Source organism: Lepeophtheirus salmonis, chromosome 4 (genome assembly GCF_016086655.4).
Source record: "Lepeophtheirus salmonis chromosome 4, UVic_Lsal_1.4, whole genome shotgun sequence".
In the NCBI taxonomy this organism is placed as follows: Eukaryota; Metazoa; Arthropoda; class Copepoda; order Siphonostomatoida; family Caligidae; genus Lepeophtheirus; species Lepeophtheirus salmonis.
Window position 1 is genome coordinate 41,232,622 of NC_052134.2, and position 18,433 is coordinate 41,251,054.

Genomic DNA, 18,433 nt, shown 5'->3' on the forward strand with positions numbered 1-18,433 from the left:
TAAAAAGCAAATATCATAGATACGTATACCCATTACCTATACGTCTATAATATTCCTTAAATCAACTTCAGCATCTTGGAGATCTGAGATGCGCTGCCTTTTTGCTTGTTGCTCGCTCATGATGATGACATGACTAATTTTTTTATAGTTTGTTTATGTAAAAAGGACGGCGAAAAAAAAATCAAGAAATAATCACGAAAACTTTTCATAGTAATGAGAAAATAAACATTAATCAACAGTCCACGTTTTGTTGTTCTACCTAGTAAATGTTGTTATTTTTAAGAGAAGACTATCTGAAAGTATTTTCGTCTTTACTCCCAACTGTATTCCTGTTCTGTTATTACACAACCTGATAAAAAGAGATGTGTAGTAATTTAAAATCAGAATTTGTTTAAAATAACGAAAAAAAAAATCGTTGTATTCCATCAAATAAAATATCATATTAATCTTAAAGATCTTAAAACTCAATTTTAGGTTTAGTTGGAGATCCAACATTTAATTTTCATAATATTACATATCAAAATTGAGTCATTTCCGTTGTTTTTTTTTCATAAAATGTATCTCAGAATGATTTTAATAATTCGTAAGTAACTATCAGTGAATGCAAAAGTCTTAATTGTAATTTATTGAATAGACAAGAATGCTGGAAGACTTCCTGCTCAAACTTAATCTTATTTTGACTAACTACCTTACCATCTATATTTATGTAGAAGGTTAACTTTTTTGTTAGCATGAAATCTTATCCTTCAACCGAGAAAATATTTTTTTTAAATATATCCTTATACAAATAATACATGGGCTGATAAAAATCGGGTTTGACAAATAGATGGCGCTATTTTTTTTTTAATTCACATCATTTTCAGTTTGTAACAATCTCCAAAAGACAGCTATCAAAATTTTATGACTATAAGTTCTTTAGTTTGTGAGGTATTTTGCTGGATTAAAAAAAAGAAAGTGCTTTAATTTTACACAGCTTCTTAATGGAAAAAAATACCGTTCAAGCTAAGCAATTAGTCATATTTTTACTTTATACAACCTTTTGGAATAGAATGAACTGAACATAACAGAATTTTAATCTTAATACAATACAATACAATGCTCTGAAATTACATCGATTATCTCAACACTTAGCTTACAAAGAAGTTATGTCTAGTTTTTAAAGGATGAAATATTATGATACTTAATTAAAAAACTCAAAAATATGGAAGTGTGTTTCTATTCTGTGAATCATTGTGAATGTGAATATCAACTTCTTTAGCGTAGATATTCTATAATATCTTTGGTGTTTTTCCAGCTAGAAATTATCTGTATTATTATATTTTGAAATGTCTGAAAAAATAGAAGCTTTTAATCCAGTAATTTGAAAGCAAGCATTATTTACTTTAATTACACAATCCATTCCAGCCTCAAGAAAACAGTCAAATCAAGATAACTGCAGAAATAGGTCATTTAAAAATAACTAATATTGTTTATATCCGTGATTTTCAAACTTTATAAAGTGTATATCATCTCAGAAACTTCAAACACATTTATTTGATTTCAAAAAGAAATGAAGAGCTGAGGCTTTGTTAAAAACCAAAGAAAATTTATAAATTGTAGATATTTGGAATTAATATTCAAAGTTTTAATTTTTATGTGGACTATTGCTCATTTACTTTCTTAAAGTTGGTTAAAAAGTCAAACAAAATTCCAATCAAAATTATCGAAAACTATAATTGATACGATATTTACATACTTACTGATTTGATGTTTGTGTGTCAAATACTTCTAGAATTTGATATTTATTTTGTAAAATATCTATTAAAAAGTAACCAAATGGTTAAAATGTGTTATTAACTCCTTCTCCCTGGTGCTATGTCAAGCTGTTGTGAGTACATATACACTAGGAATTATTTTTTTGTACAAAAATGGAGTTTCACTTATTTCTCTAACCACCTATGAGTTTATCATCAGGTAAAACAGTAATTAGGGTATTAAATGAAGAAAAATTAATGTTCAATATGGGTATAAAAAATCAAAGTATTTTTGTTTAAATTCTATCTTCTTCAAAAATTCTCTGTTTGCCACAATAAATGCTTTACAGACTTTTGGTATTCTTGCTGTTAGTTTTTCAAGATAAACAGGTGTGATATCATTCCCAGCATTCTTCAAAATGTTCTATAACTTGTTTTTCAAGATGACAACCACCCAAAACATACAGCAAAGCTCAGCAAAAAGTTCTTGGAAAAGAAAGTGCCTCTCACATCTTATCTACCATGCAATGGCCATCCCAATCTCCTGATTAGAACCCAATAGACATATTTTGGGAACACCTAGACAGAAAAGTGCCCCACATGTAAAAAGGAGTTCTGGAACATTTAGGTTTTTTAGTCTTTAATCTGCATTTATAATATAAATACTTTGATTAATATTTGATGGCAAGTTTGACTGTCTAAAAAATAATGATTTAAGATTTAATGGCGCAATCAAATATATATATAGCAGCCTCACACGTTGATTCCGAAGATATAATAATTTTTTTCGTATCAAACAATTTTTTTCAAAGGTTTTAGTTTGGATGATTTGAGTATTTTTAAAGCTTGAGCCAACTTTGAAGTAAGAAAAACAAATTATAAATTCAGCAGCCAATATCTATAAAATTTTATTTTTGTTCTAAATTGGGGTTTTAATCTCTTGTGGAATAATCAAATCCATATAAAATATAATTTAAAGATTGTGAAAGCGTCTAGTTCAAATCCAATATTAATTTTATTTTATTTTGTTTCTGTTTCAATTTTTAAAATTCTAGAATAAAAAAAATAACATTCAAATTTAGATGTATAAAAGCTAAAAATCGTCCTCTTAACAAGAATTTGCTTGTATAGAAAGGTGCTTTCAAATTTGACATTAAAAAATTACACTTATACTTAAATAATTCAAGCACTTTGTTCATAATAAGCTTAAGTACATTTATTATATAAAATCAATCATTTTTATTTCTTTTTTGCATACAAAGTTTTTCTATTCTTCGAATTGATTGTGTATTTATAAACACTGCAATTTTAAATAATAATATATTTATCTTGATTGATTTTTACTTCTTTAAATTTGAAATTAAAATCTTATTAATATTAAAAGACATTTAGAAGTAAATATTTTTTTGTAATATACTAAAAAATTAAACTTCATAGTAATAAATAAAAAAACTGATACTAAATTTTCTTTTATTGAAATCTTACTAGGCAAAAAAGAATTTTAGAATCCGTAGATGTTTTTATCAAAAAAAACCAAAAAAAAACCCTGTTTAGGGCAATAAATCATAATTTTTTTTGTTTTGAAAGGTCATTTTTATGTGTTTTGGAATAAAAAAATAAAATAATATCATTTCAATCAGAAAGTCAAATTTTGTTGTTGAGTTAGATATGTTGTTATTGTAATTAATTTAAGTGCAATTTATCTATTTAAATTGTACTATTTTAATACAGATAATGACTGAATATACTTGAAGGGTATTAATTGTGTCTGTTTTTTAATTAGTTGATAGGTTTTGTAGAAAAAAAAGAAATATAGAAACGCAAAAATACAAATTCATAAATAATATCATAGTCTTTGAGTGATTTGAATCTTCTTTTTTTAAAAACTTACCTCAACAATATTTTTTTGTGGATGGGTTCTATTTAATTAAATTTCTCTCACTAATGGATATATTAATAAAAAATAAAAAAAAGTGATATAGACACACTTTTTTTTGTACCAAGCCTCTTTTTATCTTTTGAAAGAAAAAAGAAACACTGAATTGAAAAATATAAAAAATCATGTTTATAATAAAAAAATAAAATGGAGAAAGTAAATATGCGTGGGCGTCATTGAATTTGGAGAAACGCAAGAGAATTTTTGGTCGTCTTTCATAGAAGGCAAGTTGAAAAAAAAGTAAACATTTATTCATTTTGAAATAACCTTACAAATGAAGATACCATTTCAATAAATTAAAATTTAGCTTACTTTTTTTAAGGGATGTTTTAAAATTTATTTGATAACCTTGCTCTCCTTTTATTAGGGGAGCAAAGGTTTGGTCTTGATGTTCGTTTGTATATATATGTAGCAGATTAAAAAAAGAAAAAGAGAAGAAAAAGTAAAGAGAGCTGGTAAGAGAGAGAGAGAGAGCTTTACTGAAGAATCAACAGGTGAAAGCATTTCACAAGAATAAAAAAAAAAGACATAATATAAACGAAATGTGGACATCCAAAAATAGCAATAATTATGATATAAATAGTACATGTCATAAAATAACCAATGAATAACTACATTTTGGGAATATATATTTTGTTAAATTTTTGAGAAATTTATTTACGCTGGCCATAACTTCAACAATATTTGTATCTCCAATCAATATTAGAGTGGTTGAAAAAGAAGAATACTCAAGCAGTATTCATTACTCAGAAATTATTTGATAACATATAATATGTTAGGTTTTTTGATGTACAATACATAATACATTATTACTTCTCGTTTGTAGGCTCATCAATGGACATGATGATCCCCATGGTTACCATATATTTTTGAAATCATTAATAAGGTAATTTCTTTATATGTCGAGAATGTCTCTTTTTTGACAGCTTTCCTAATGATTAGAGATGTAAAAAGAGCCATTTCGGAGGGGTATCAATTCCAAGCATGATATGACATCATATAGCAACTCTGAAAGATATAAGCCCAGCTGAAATACTGTCGGTTCATAAATAAGAGAGGGAACGAAGAAGTGTACATTATTTAACTGCTTTATCCCAAGCAGTCATTATTTAAACCCTTTTAGCATATCACTAAGAGGAGAAGGATCATGCAAGAAGTTATTTCACGTAAAATGAGTGTTTTCCGGCATTGTTTAATGTCAATATATTTTTATTTTGTAAATCTGTTCTCTAGAAATATTGTAACAAAATAATTCTAGTTATAAAGTAAACATACATAAATACATCTTTATAGATTAGTTTGTGAAATTGGCAAACATTCCTCGAATAAAATATCATAGAGGCCTCAATACAAAGGGTTTCACTGATTCATAGCCTCCAAGTGGCGTTTCGAATTATATAACAGGGGTAGGTTTTAGATTAAAGATAAGTCTTTGCTATTCCAACTCTCATGTATTTTGTCTTATTAAAAATATTTGGTATGTCTTATAACATGTCCTATATCAATACAAAATAATCAGATTTTAATCAACGAAAAATTGCAACCATCTGATTATAGTCAATGTTAATTCCAACATTTCGGATGCAAACAATTCACAATCCATGATAAAGAGATTCCTCAGAGGCATAAGAATTTGTATTTCTTTTATTTTTGGATCTGCGTCTGAAGCATCTACAGCAATTAAATGTATGCAAGTGACTCACAATGTATCATTGTTTATAATTAAAGTAAATAAAATAAGTGGAATACAGTGAAAAATACTCAAAAGTGAATTTGACTTAATGACGTTTTTTGTATTGGTTAAAGTCCCAAAAAGAAAAGCTATTAGACTTAAGTGCCATGATATTTTTAATTACTTTTTTAGGGAAAATGTTATCACAGAACTAAATTTAAATTAATGATCCTACTCGTTTAAAGAATAAAAATAAAAATATTTGAAATCGCAGGGGAGGAGGAGGGGCTACCAAAAAATCCTCTTAAACTTTCAATTCTGAAATTTTCATATGATATTTTCATTAGAGTAAACACCCTAATAAAAATAATCAAAATTGATGATGTTGATACTATTATACATAACTACACTGGACAAGGAATACACAGAACCTGTTTGTTAAACCTCCATTTCTTAATTTCTAATCCTAACTCAAATACTTTCTCGAAGTGTTTAGCTACTCAAACACTAAATTTGATACTTAAAGCAATATAAAACTTTTTTTTCTTTTAGCAGTTGTTACATAAGATGCTTTGAGCATCATTAAACAAATTGAATACTTTAATAATATTTTTACTGCGAATTAATACTATAAAATAGTAGTTAGAGAAAGAAAAATTAAATTTTTTGTGAATGCGTAGATTATTTTATAGTTTCAAAATGGTCATCAAACAAGAGATACTTTATGCAAAACAAGATATTTCATATATTAAAATTTCATGGACTGTTTGATGTAAAATTAAATTATTATCTCTCAACTATGATAATAACAAATTATTAGGTTGAAAAAAATGTAATTTTGTATCTTTTGCTTATTTAAATGCCTCATAAGAAGTGTTACTTTAGAACTAAAGTTAAGTACCCAGTGCTCATAAAGTCAGGAGCATACCCCTTCTTTAATATTTCCTGAAACTCTTCTTCGAGGATTGGAGAAAGTAAATTTTTAAGCCATAATAAGTTATTAGAAATAAAAATGAATTCTTTACAAGTAAAAACAAAAAATAGTTTATTTATAAATGAAGAGAAGGAATTAGTAGGTATACATTCCAAGTAAAAAAATCTAGTTATTTATAGAATTAATAAAAAAAAATATAGAATAGTTTAACCAAAATTTCCATCTGTTCATACTTTTCTTAATTAAAAACTATTCCATTTTTGGAACAAAATATGTTGTTGTTCGAAATATAAAGAAGTTTCAATTATGTTTCTTTAACAGTTCCAAAAATGGCAATGTAGCCCAATTATGACTTAATTGGACATGCCTATAGTTGACTAATATAAAAGAGCTTTCTCAAAAAATAGAAATAATTTAGCTACGAGCTTTCTAAAAAACTAAAATTATTCATACCTTAACTACAATTCCGTAAGAAATTTGATAAATAATTTAATAAGTGATAGCTTTTTTCTACATTCAAAAATATAAATATTATACTTATCAATATTTTTTATGAACTTCATAAAGTATGAACTTATAAAGCACCAGTTTCCATAGTGGTAAATGTATGTTGCACCTATAGGTCGATTTAGATATGTATAAATATGCTATCAAAATAAATATTTGGGATCTATTTATTTTGGCAAGTTTAATTTAGTGAACCAAATTTTATAAAACTATATTTTCTTATAAATTACATTTTATCAACGTGCAACACTTTATATTATATTCCTGAAAAGTCCAGTTAGCAACAAGAATTGTTCAACTTTGTTTTTGTTGTGATAATGTCATTCTATAACTATTTCGAATTTAACATTAATAGTTTTTAATGTATTTGTCTAACCCTTATCAAAATTGACAGTCACTTATTTGGAACTCATAATTAGTTAAAGATAATTAAAATTTCATGGACTGTTTGATGTAAAATTAAATTATTATCTCTCAACTATGATAATAACAAATTATTAGGTTGAAAAAAAATGTAATTTTGTATCTTTTGCTTATTTAAATGCCTCATAAGAAGTGTTACATTGTTAACTTTTTTTTGGTAGTTCCAACAACGTCAGGAACCGGGAGTGAAACCACCGGCGCTTTTGATTACGAGCCTTTGAAAGCAAAAACATGAAGTTATCGAGAGCGACTCTGAGGCAGAGGCGATTGCTCTATTCAATACTCATAGATTGAGTCGTCATAAACTACTTTCACAATACTTAGAATCGGGTGGTAAGTCCAATCCAGTGTTAAAATAAGTTGTTCACAGTTTGGTAATAATTCATGAAGTGTCTTACATAATATCCTCCAAGGTCACCAAATTATGCATTGTTCTGTTCGATAACTTGTTGCCAACGAGAATCCAACATCACGATGTCCTTCTTGTAAAAGCCGTTGTCTATATTGGATAAAAAAACTCGGAAAACAAATTTTCACGGGCCTCTATTAAAGGCCAAATTTGTAGCTCCAAGTGCGTTGACCATATACAGGAACAGGGTGGTAGTCAGTCGGTGTCGGGTCCAGACTTTAGGCTGGATACATCAGAGTCATCCGAGCTCCCTGAGCTTCTGGCGCATCATCAAACATGTGTGCGGTCTAGCGTTATCTTGATGATGTCTTGTTGTCTCCTATTCAGCGATATCGACGACTTCTGTTTGATCACCAGCTTCAAATGTTCGAATTATTCATAGAAGAGGGCAGAATTAAGTTGGGGAAAAAATTGTTTGAACCACTGTTCTGCAGCACGAACCAAAATCAGTATCGCCCCCATATACTTACCAATTTTTTCTTTTTTTGATCTTTTGACGCGTTTTTCCATTTTAGGTAGTAAAAATGTAATAAAGTATGGCAAAATTCTTCCTTTGAGACCTCCATACTCGACGCAAGATAACTAAAGACTGAACCAGACGAGCACAATACTGTCCACTTACACGTTTACAATTCTTAGCGTATGATCGGATGTGATCAAAAATGAACACGATACAATTAGTTTAAAAAAAGTGTGGGGAAATATTAAATACTTATATATATCGTTGATATCCCTAACTAGTACTGTTAAGATTAACTTTTTAAATATATATATTTTTTTGTAATACCATGACCTAATACCGTAAGGATTTTTTTTTAATTTTATTTTACGAGTCAAAAAATAATGAAATAATTTAAAATAAGTTACAAACTGAAATGGTGTAACTTTGAGTCTTTGCCGACTATGTACGGTTATTATTATTTTTTTTTTTTTGAGATAATATTTTACCTTTCACTAAATGTGTTAAACAAGGATTTCCACTGACGAAAGGTTAATGATTATTTATTTGCCCTGTGCTACGTGACAGGCTTTATTAGTAAAATTGGCTTGATGAAGTAGAAAATGGGAAATAAATGAATTTTCCCTATTTTCCAACTTATCGTCGTTAAACGTCCAGGATGATGAATTTTTAGTATATGTCGACAATTAAATATCTTCATGTGGATTTTCAAACCAAGTTTGGTGATGTTTCGGACTATATACTTACCAGCAAGGATGATCAACCCATTCAATGAAATTGACTTTTATTTTAATTTGTAGCCAAATATTGACAAATTGTCCTTAGAGTACCCAAATGACCCTCAATAATAATGATTAAATTAGTATTTTCTAATTATTTATTGTAAGGAAAAATCTCAATATTTTTTTTGTTCCAATTTTAATATGTATGTACATGGATTTTGCGGTTTTTTAAATAAATTAGTTCTCTTTTTATTTATTAAGAGAAAATTATTCATTAACCCGATTTATGTGAGAATAGCTTATGCAAGAGTATCTTATTATCTCAAATTAAATACAGTTAAATTGTTCGTCTTTCATTTTACTTGGAAAAAGTTAGATTAAGTTAGTTAATTATATTTTCATTCAATTCAATAAATTTTAGCATTATGATGCCACTGAAATGTACAAGGATAAAGAAAATAGTGATTAAAGAAACTTAGTTTTCCTATTGAGCATACCGACAAGAAAACGAGCTAAAGCAGATTTTAATTTTAAACTAGATACAAATAAGTTGAAGAACGGATTTGCTTTGTATTGAAACACGTCTTTATATCCCCAAAATGTCATCTTCTATGGCTGCTCTTGGACATGAATTTGTAAAAAATTCATCTAAACTACAAATCTGAAATCTTTCATTGATTTACATATCGACGTCAAAACAATTTAAAAAAAAAAGAAATCAGGTCTTTTAACAGTTATATTCTTTGTTTAGACTACATTTATGTAGAACATGCCACTAACTAATAAAAATCACTATACTTATGCAAAATATCTATTCTTTATTTAACACTTAAAGAAATATTTAATTAAGAGTCACATGCTGTATCACCTCACAATTTATAATTGGTAAAGAAAACAGTTTTTTTTGGAAGTGTGTACAAATTTGAAAGCTTTTAAACATTATTTGATTATAACTTTATATTCCAGTTTTTTTTCTATGTAGTATTATATGTTGAGAATGCGATGGATAATTGCTTTGCTTAAAAGTAACACTGAATTATTTTGTTAAGTTATAATTCAATATTTATTTATATTTCTTTATTTTTATTTAAAGTTATCAGTGTAATTAATAAAAAACTTACAGAAAAAATGTAAAAATAATCTACTTGAGGATAATTGTATGACAATTTAATATATTTTAAATTATATTTACAATATCAATTTATAATACTTCAAATAATTTTTTTTTTATTAATAAACATTTTCATTCTAAAATTAAAATGATATACAATTAGTTTAAATTGGTAGATTCTGTTACTTTTTTTAACAAATATACTTTCTACATATTTTTTCCCCTTAAAATTCAATTTTTGTTGCTATCCACATTAATAGGAAGATATTGTGCATCTCGTGTGATATATAAGTATCGCACGTTTATTTTATACAACACATAATGTTGAACAATTAAATATAAATATTTTTTTAAATTCTAGTTAATATTTAAATATATCTTTCAATACACTTATCTTGTATTATTAGAGGATGGTATAGGTTGTCCTTGAACCAGTCTAAAATTATGTTGAATTGCAACTACTAAATTAAAAAAAAAAAGATTTAATATGTAAGCCATGCGATAGAATTGGCATTGATACTCATTGTGATAGCTGAATTCACTATTTGGACTATCTGGAAAAATAGTTCGTTAAGGAATTCTGAAAAAGTTTACATCCATTCTTTGATACCAGTTGGCTTAATATAAATTTTGAATTATCCTGTTTTGTATTTTATCATATGAGATATAGCCCAAGCTCCATTATTTTCAATTCTCGATGTTTTATAATGTTATTAATTTACTATACGAAATTCTATCTCCAATTCTTTTAAAAATCTATTATTAATCCTAATTCTCCTAATAGTAAAATATATAAGGGGGGTACTGCAAATGAAACAAGCTACATTTTGATTTATCCACCTTACAAAGAGGCCGGAGTCTTATCTTTTTGTTTTCTTTAAATTCATAACATTTGAGATGATATTCATGTCGCAAGAACAACAAAGTGAAATATTTTCTACCTTGTTTGCCTACCTAATAAACCAAAAAAAAGTTAGTGCGGTCAGTTATGGATCAAAGTAATAGTCTACCGTGTCAAAGAGGGCCTGGAAAAGAGTAAGGATCTCAGAGAAGCCCCCAGCGATGGTCTTGGTGATAGAGAAGCATTTTTAAGGTCTTAAATTCCTTAGTATAAAATGAATTGCACACTACTTCTGAAGCTGTTATAAGCCTTTGAAGAGCAGCCGGACGTTTATGTGACGGGGATGGTGTTGGGCATCGATATGTCAATGCCCCCGTGTTAAGGCGCATCAAAGAGGGAGGTGTATCTCTACAGTCCTAAAAAGTATCACTCCTGACAGCAGGGATGGTTAAAAAGTGTAATTTGTTCATTAGTTTAGTTCAAGTTTTTTTAGTGAACTTTTGGCCTCCTCAATCATCACATTTGAATCCCTTAGATTATAGTTTCTGTTGGGAAGTATATTCCCAGGCCTACAGAATTTTACATCTAATGTTTTATAATTTTAAGGACTCTATCAAGGCTGCTATACGAGAGGCTTACATCAAAAGCAGCTGCTACAAATTTCACCAGTGCATGCTTACATTTATTAATACCTACGGTGGTCATATTCAAGATTAATAATCCTTACTGTTATTATTAAAAAATATTTAATTAAAATTGTTTTTCATATTAAAAGTATACAAATTTATAATAAAACAGTTAATTCGAACATTTTACTCTCAAAACTTTTCCACTCCCCGAAATGTCTACACATTCAAATAGATCATAAAAATGAGCCACACTGACTATCCTAGTACAAGTAGGTTCATTTTTTTCACATTTTTAATGACAAGACTTTGGCGAGAGGGAGGTTTTAGGGTGTAAGGATTCCCTCTCCACGGATTCTTTGAGTCCCGAAAGTTTGGATGTCAGTCGGATAATTTGATGATTATGTTGTGAATGTAATAACAAAAATGAAATGTTTAATGTTTAAAAAAAGAAAATTTTATATTTGATTTTGAAAAAATAGGACGGTCCTCTAAAAAAAAATTAAAAAAAAAAAATTTCTTCTAATTTAAAAAAAAGCTGCTTTAAAAATAAAAATAAATATTTTTTTGTAAAAATGGTATATCAGTCGAAAAAGTTACAAAATTCAACATATTTACATTTAAAGCTCCTTGCAAAATTCATGATGATCAAAAATCTTTTCAATACATATATTACAATGTTACATTTCCAAAAGAATGACCCTAATTTATTTTTGTCATTGTGTTTACGATTAGTTGTATCAACTTTAATTAAAGAAGTTTAATTATCTTTGCTCATGAAAGAGCAAATATTCTTGAAAATATACAAGAGGGCAATTATGTTCACAACCATATTATATATTAAAAAAATGTGATCGAAAAATTGTACCTCGCTTATTATTTAAAAAAAAAAAGGTTATTTTAAAATTGGTTATATCTGGCATTATAACAAGTTTGGAAAGTCTTTTGGGACTATCTTTATTTTTAACGTACTAATCTATGTATGTACGTTGTACATACATAAAAATTTATACCAATATTGACCCTTACATATACTTTGTTCCTTAAATATGTTAAAAAATTTAGGAAATGATTACAATAATGAATGTAAAGTGAATACAATTTTTGATCTCCGGAGAGCTACAGTGATAATTTCCTTGTTTTTTATACTCCATTTTTTATTAGATTTATGAAAACATTTTGAAGTGTTTCTAAGTGACGTTACAATTTAGATGTCGTTCATTTTGGAGGATTAAACAACCAAGTTTTATAACAATCTACAAGTTACACCATCTCTCTATAAAAATGTCATCCCTTAATGGTCTTTTTATTCCTAAAATATACTAAAAGTATATTATTACATCGATATCGCCGTAGATACAAGTTTACAATGATATTGTATTTTTTTCTAATTATTCTACGTTTATCGTTTCTAATCGATCCAAACAAAAAATTAATTGTTGTCTGTTGTTCAGAGTTTTATATTTCTTAACCATAACGTCGGAAGATATTTTGAACCCAATCTTGCAAAGTTTATTTTTCTGTTGAATATTCCTACTCATCAGTGACGTCTTACGAAAGAAGAAAAAACCAACAGAGCTGCTTTGTTAAAATGTAAGTATTCATAACTCAACTTAATACGGAGGGTGGAGTGATTGATGTGATAGATCTGAGGGTTATTTTTATATCCGCTACTTCTAGATATGCAGCGTTTTCTTTGAAAATTCCCATCTTCATGCTACATACTAGAATTTCGCTTCTGAACTTACTAAGTACAACCTATTTTCTTTGATAAGACTTTCTAAAGCTTTAGGAACCATTTTTAACATGTAAAAATACACTTTAAGGATAATTAAGGTTGAGATTTTATATTTTGTCTTACTATGAGACAATCTATAGTAATATAGTTGTTTATTTTATGTACTATGTTATCTTAATTTAGTGAAGGTATTTTTTGATTTGTTATCTGTAAGAATTTAGAGGTCCTAAAAGGAAAATTAATTTATAACTATAATATTAATTTATGCTTTATACTAAACACAAATTTATCTTTTATTCATTTTATTATTGTCTACATATTTTTTTTCTGAGAGAGTATGTGGGAATTGATATAGGCCTAGTCGAAGAAAAAAACTAATAAAAATCTAGCATTTTATAGGATTTTTAGTACTTATAACTTTGATGTAATTCAAATATTACTGTTTCTATAAAAATAAGTAGTATTAAATGCAATTGTTAAGTCTTTTTATTAATAAAGCTATTTGATGAAGTTTAATTGAGGTTTATTAGAAATTTTTCTATTTTATGAAGTACAAACATCAACTTTGAGCCTCCAAGATGGTGTTTCATTCAATTACGATGCAATTTATGACGTCAGTAAAAATTATATATTTACCGTTTGAGTCAAGAATAATTACTAGTGAGGGATTACATCTGTATAAATACATTTGCAAATAGATACCAAAGTTAATGGGTATATGGTGTACCGTAATGACAAAGTTGGGAATGAGAATTATATTTCTAATTTCATTCTGCCAAAAAATAAATATTCTCTTTAGGTACTGCGTATAACGTATATTTATTTTGGCGTTTCTCTTTATTTTTATTACTCAAATCTCGTTTTGTTATACCAAGTGTATAACATATATAATTGTCAAATATACCTTGTTGTTCATTGATGCCAAATATGACACTCTATTTTACCAATTTATAATTTTAGACCACAAAAATTATCTATTAAACTCTAAAAAATACAACTTTCTACTTATTATGCCTTAATTACTAGAGTTATTTTTTTATTTAAACCTATTTTTATTTGCTTGTATTCTAATTTTAATCATTTCATTTATTATAAATATTTTTTTTTTTCGATAACCTTTCAAAAGAAAACTATGATTGAATAATTCCTTCAAATTATTTTTTGCTCGATTAATAGAGATAAACCCAATTTTAATTTTGCTTTGATGAAGATGTATTTTGAAAAGTCGAAGCGGCGAAGAGACAAAACTAATCAATTGATTTTGAAGAATAACCAACGTGATAAATATCTCAGTGGCGTTGCTCCAATCCTAGAAATTAATAATTAGAGTTGCATCCCAGTTGATGTTAGGTGATATCTCCCAAATCACTTCCATCGCTTATTTTTCATATTTTTGATTTACCACATTGTTTGCATAGAGCTTGATAATAAAGATAATAGAACATGCCCAGAGTGCAACTAATAAAGAAACTTTTGGTCCATAGACTTGTTCAAGCAGTGTGTGAACATCATAACAATGAATTACCGCTATCTCATATAGTAACTGGCTCAAAGGTCACAAAAATTGAGAAAACTCGTTTTCAGGTGTGCTAGATTGAGTGAATAATATATATCAACTTTATTAAGCTTTTATTTTTTATAAATAGGGAAACTTGAGAAAATTATTTGTGGTAACGCTCACGACTTCAAATTTAATTATAAATTCCGAAAAATAGGCACAAGTTTCTCCCTGCTTGAAATATCTGAAAAAAATTAAAATTGGTTATGATTTTCCCCATTAATGAATAAAAAAAATAATTAAAATTCGTTATTTTTGTAATAAAAATTTATTTTCACATTAGTTGTTGTTTCATATGATAGCAGCTACCATAAGCATCACTGAAAAAAATGAGTAATTATTTTTGATTATATGTTATACTTAATATATACATTATAGAAAAATAGAAGTGGAAGAAAGTTGAATAGACTGTATACTGAATAAGATATCGCACTTTTTCATATTTATTGTCAGAGTGAATACATATATACATATGATATTATGAATTTAAAAAAATCCTCTTTAAGTTTAAATAAATATTAAAGACTTCACATATTATTCTGTAATTAATTTAATAAATATATCATACTACAATGAAACATAAGTGTAATAAATACATAACTAATTAATTAACTAAAACCCCATTAATTTCAGATATATTATCGTATGATCAGAAATAACGCCATTTTTTTATTTTTAAAGAAGATCCCTTCGACTTTTTCTCTTCCCATCAGCTGAAAACAGGGATACCACAAAATTATAGTATCATAGTTCTTCAGAACTGATGAAAAAACAAAAGTAAAAATAAATTAAAATAATTTTTAAAACCTCTAACTCATACTGTTAAGATTATTTTTGAATAATAATTTTTTTTATCATTTCAATATTCATACAAGATAAAGCATGTTTTTTTTTATAAATACAAAAAGCTTAAATTGTATCTTTGATATAAATTTCACGAAATATTATGAATTAATGCAAATTTCTGGAAATATATTAATTCCCATTAAGTTTTTGATGAGATTACGTGCGTTATATAAATTAATAGCTAAAATACTATAATATTGTAGCTATCAAAAAATCAAAAGGAAAGACACTAAACATCAATTAAAAATAGTTATATATAAGAATAAATTTTAAAAACATGCATTATCAAGATAAAAAGTATAACATATTATCTGATTGAAAGTCTCAGGAGTACACTTTTAAGAGGCTTGGCGATAAAATATAGATTCATTTTTATAAATCTGTGTGTGTATAATATCTCTGTTCACTAATAAATATTTTAATAATGCAGAAATTCATCCACAAAAAATCAGGTACAGAAAGTATATGATCAACAAATAATTTACACAGCAGATAAAGCAAATATAAGATTTACAGAAAATATTATATGAATATTTTTGTCTATGGAGTGGATAAACATTCTAGAGAAGTGATAGAGAGTTAGCTGTATTTTAGCTCTTAAATAATTTTTTTTGAATTCTTACACATTGCAGAGGCTAGTTGGTAAAAAGTAATCTCGTGTATCCGTGAAATTGATAATGTAGATATTATTTTACCAATATATATATATATTTCAGTTTTTATTTGTGCTGTTTACTCTGACGGGTTACAAATAATGAATAAAATAGAATTTCAGGTTTTTTTTACCATGAAGAGTAACCAACTTTTCATTCCTCATATGATTAATGAAGAGGAGCAAACGACTTATAGATCATAAAACGATCGATAAGAACAAAAGAAAAACGAAAATGTTATGACGCTGCGTTTGGGGGATAGAATGATTGAATTTATGCATGTCCACTCATTAGGGCGCGCTTTTATTTGGACTACATCTTTTGAGCAAGCCTCTTTTCAGTGCGGATCATTTGAGTTTGCTTCTATTGGCACAGTATCAGTTTAGCGTATCGTATATGTATTATATTAGAATTTCCTTTCATCAAAAGTAAAGGATCGTATCATCACTAAATAGTCTAATAACAACAATAAATATAAACATGTTGATGCTAAGCACTGAGCACTTTTTAATTTCTATTCTTGATGGGATATGAGAAGTGTCCTGTTTATTTCGTGTAAGCACTATGTCTTCCTTGAACCTTGAAATAGACTCATATTATGCCAGAGGAGTCTGATTCCTCAAGCAACGCAACGACCAATGCGGGAATATCTCTTAGTGGTTCGAAGTAAGATGTTAGGAACTACTGATTACTGGTCCTAACCAACGTGTTGGAAAAGGGGAAGAAGTTATTTTTCTTCCAATTTGCTAAGACTGAAATTTAATCTCCCCTAACGGCTTAAGAGGACAAATGGAGTGCAACATAAGATTATGAAAAGTTATTGGATCAAGGGGGATCCTGTTCTACAGGTTATAAACTGTCGAGGAAGAGTATTCGATCACTATTTGGCAGGGCGATGTGCGCAAGCTGAGGATTTCGAAGATCAGATCCTACTTAACATGAAAATAGTGAGGGGGGAGTGCTGTATTTTGTTCTGTATTACCCTCAGTCAAATGCCCTAGCGAATATTGCCACATAACCAAGAATTCTAACTCATCAATTAAATAATATTATATTTTTATTTTTCTAGATCGAGCTTCCTTGATTGAATGTGGTAAATCGCCTAGTGAGGTGTTAAAGGGATGAGAGATGCGGATAAGGCTTCATGGTAAACTCCGTGGACTAAGAAGATTTCTGGCGTCTTCTACTCTTATCAGAATTTAGTTGATCTATTGTGTATTAGAATAACCTCGTATATTATTTATTATACTTCTTGTATTCCACTTCTAAGGGGTGTTACGGGTAAAAGATGAGAAACCGTACTTCATTATTTAACTGTAGTCTTAAATTATCTCCTCCTTCACTAAACTCTTTAACTTTCTGCTATCAACTATGTCATTCAGTTTTTACATCTCCATAATACACTTAGATATACCATACGTAAACAGAACAAGAATTTATTTCTAATTCTGACTCTTCTAGGATTTGGTACTTGATGCAAAATGTTCAGAAAATGGATACTTACGAACTTTTGAATTTTTTAACTAAACTTTTTCTCAGAAAAAAATTTAACAAAAGTTGCTCTTTTAATATATCAATATCAATAAAGATCAAAAAACATGGTAGTCTTAAATGAGGTATCCCTGTTGTCACCTACAGAGAAGAAGGAGAACGCGTGTTATATATTAAATGAGATCCATGATCAGTGATCAAAGTATATTGTATTATATTATTGTGGCTCTAATTAATTAATAGTTTTAATTATACTTACGTTTAATTGTGAGTTTAATATATATTTTTAACTAATTGTTTTGTAATAATTCATGTTTATATTGTCTTAGCAATAATCATCTTGAAATATACGTATTCAATAGGATTTTTAAGTCCACGGATCGACTCTGAGTTCCTCTCAACTCGCTTCCAAAATAAGGGACAAACTTACAATCCCTTTAATTATTTTCTCATTGTTAAAAGACTCCAAAGATTGAATTTCAACTTTCCACTGTCTCAATTTCCACATAAAAAGAGAAAGTATGACGTGTGGTATGACAGTGTATCCAAGTGATTACTTTTTTAAATAATTTATCCTTTTTTAAATGTTTCAAGTTGTCCCAACAAATACTATTATATCGGCTATGGAATACTTAATACTTTAAAAATTGAAAAATATTATATTTGAGGTTAACCAAAATAATTATATTTTCATTCAAAAAAATGGATAAAGACTTTTTGCTCTTATATGAATTTAAAAAGAACATTAATTAGCATTAAAAAGCTGACTTCAA

At 27.7% G+C, this 18,433-nt stretch overlaps 1 protein-coding gene and 1 long non-coding RNA gene across 2 annotated transcripts in view; one reads left to right on the forward strand and one right to left on the reverse strand.

Moving 5' to 3' along the window:
* The window catches only part of LOC121116607 (serine/threonine-protein kinase A-Raf-like), a 36,264-nt gene extending 32,492 nt beyond the window's left edge, over positions 1-3,772 (reverse strand). Inside the window, exon 1 of the mRNA XM_040710871.2 lies at positions 3,625-3,772. The gene's annotated coding sequence lies outside the window, so the exon portion shown is untranslated. The remainder of the gene's footprint in view (positions 1-3,624) is intronic.
* A 12,623-nt stretch (positions 3,773-16,395) lies between these two features.
* LOC121115947 (uncharacterized) lies at positions 16,396-18,024 on the forward strand. Its single transcript, XR_005863724.2, has 2 exons — positions 16,396-17,116; positions 17,239-18,024. It is a non-coding gene; the product is annotated as an uncharacterized lncRNA (long non-coding RNA).
* The last annotated feature ends 409 nt before the right edge of the window (positions 18,025-18,433 follow it).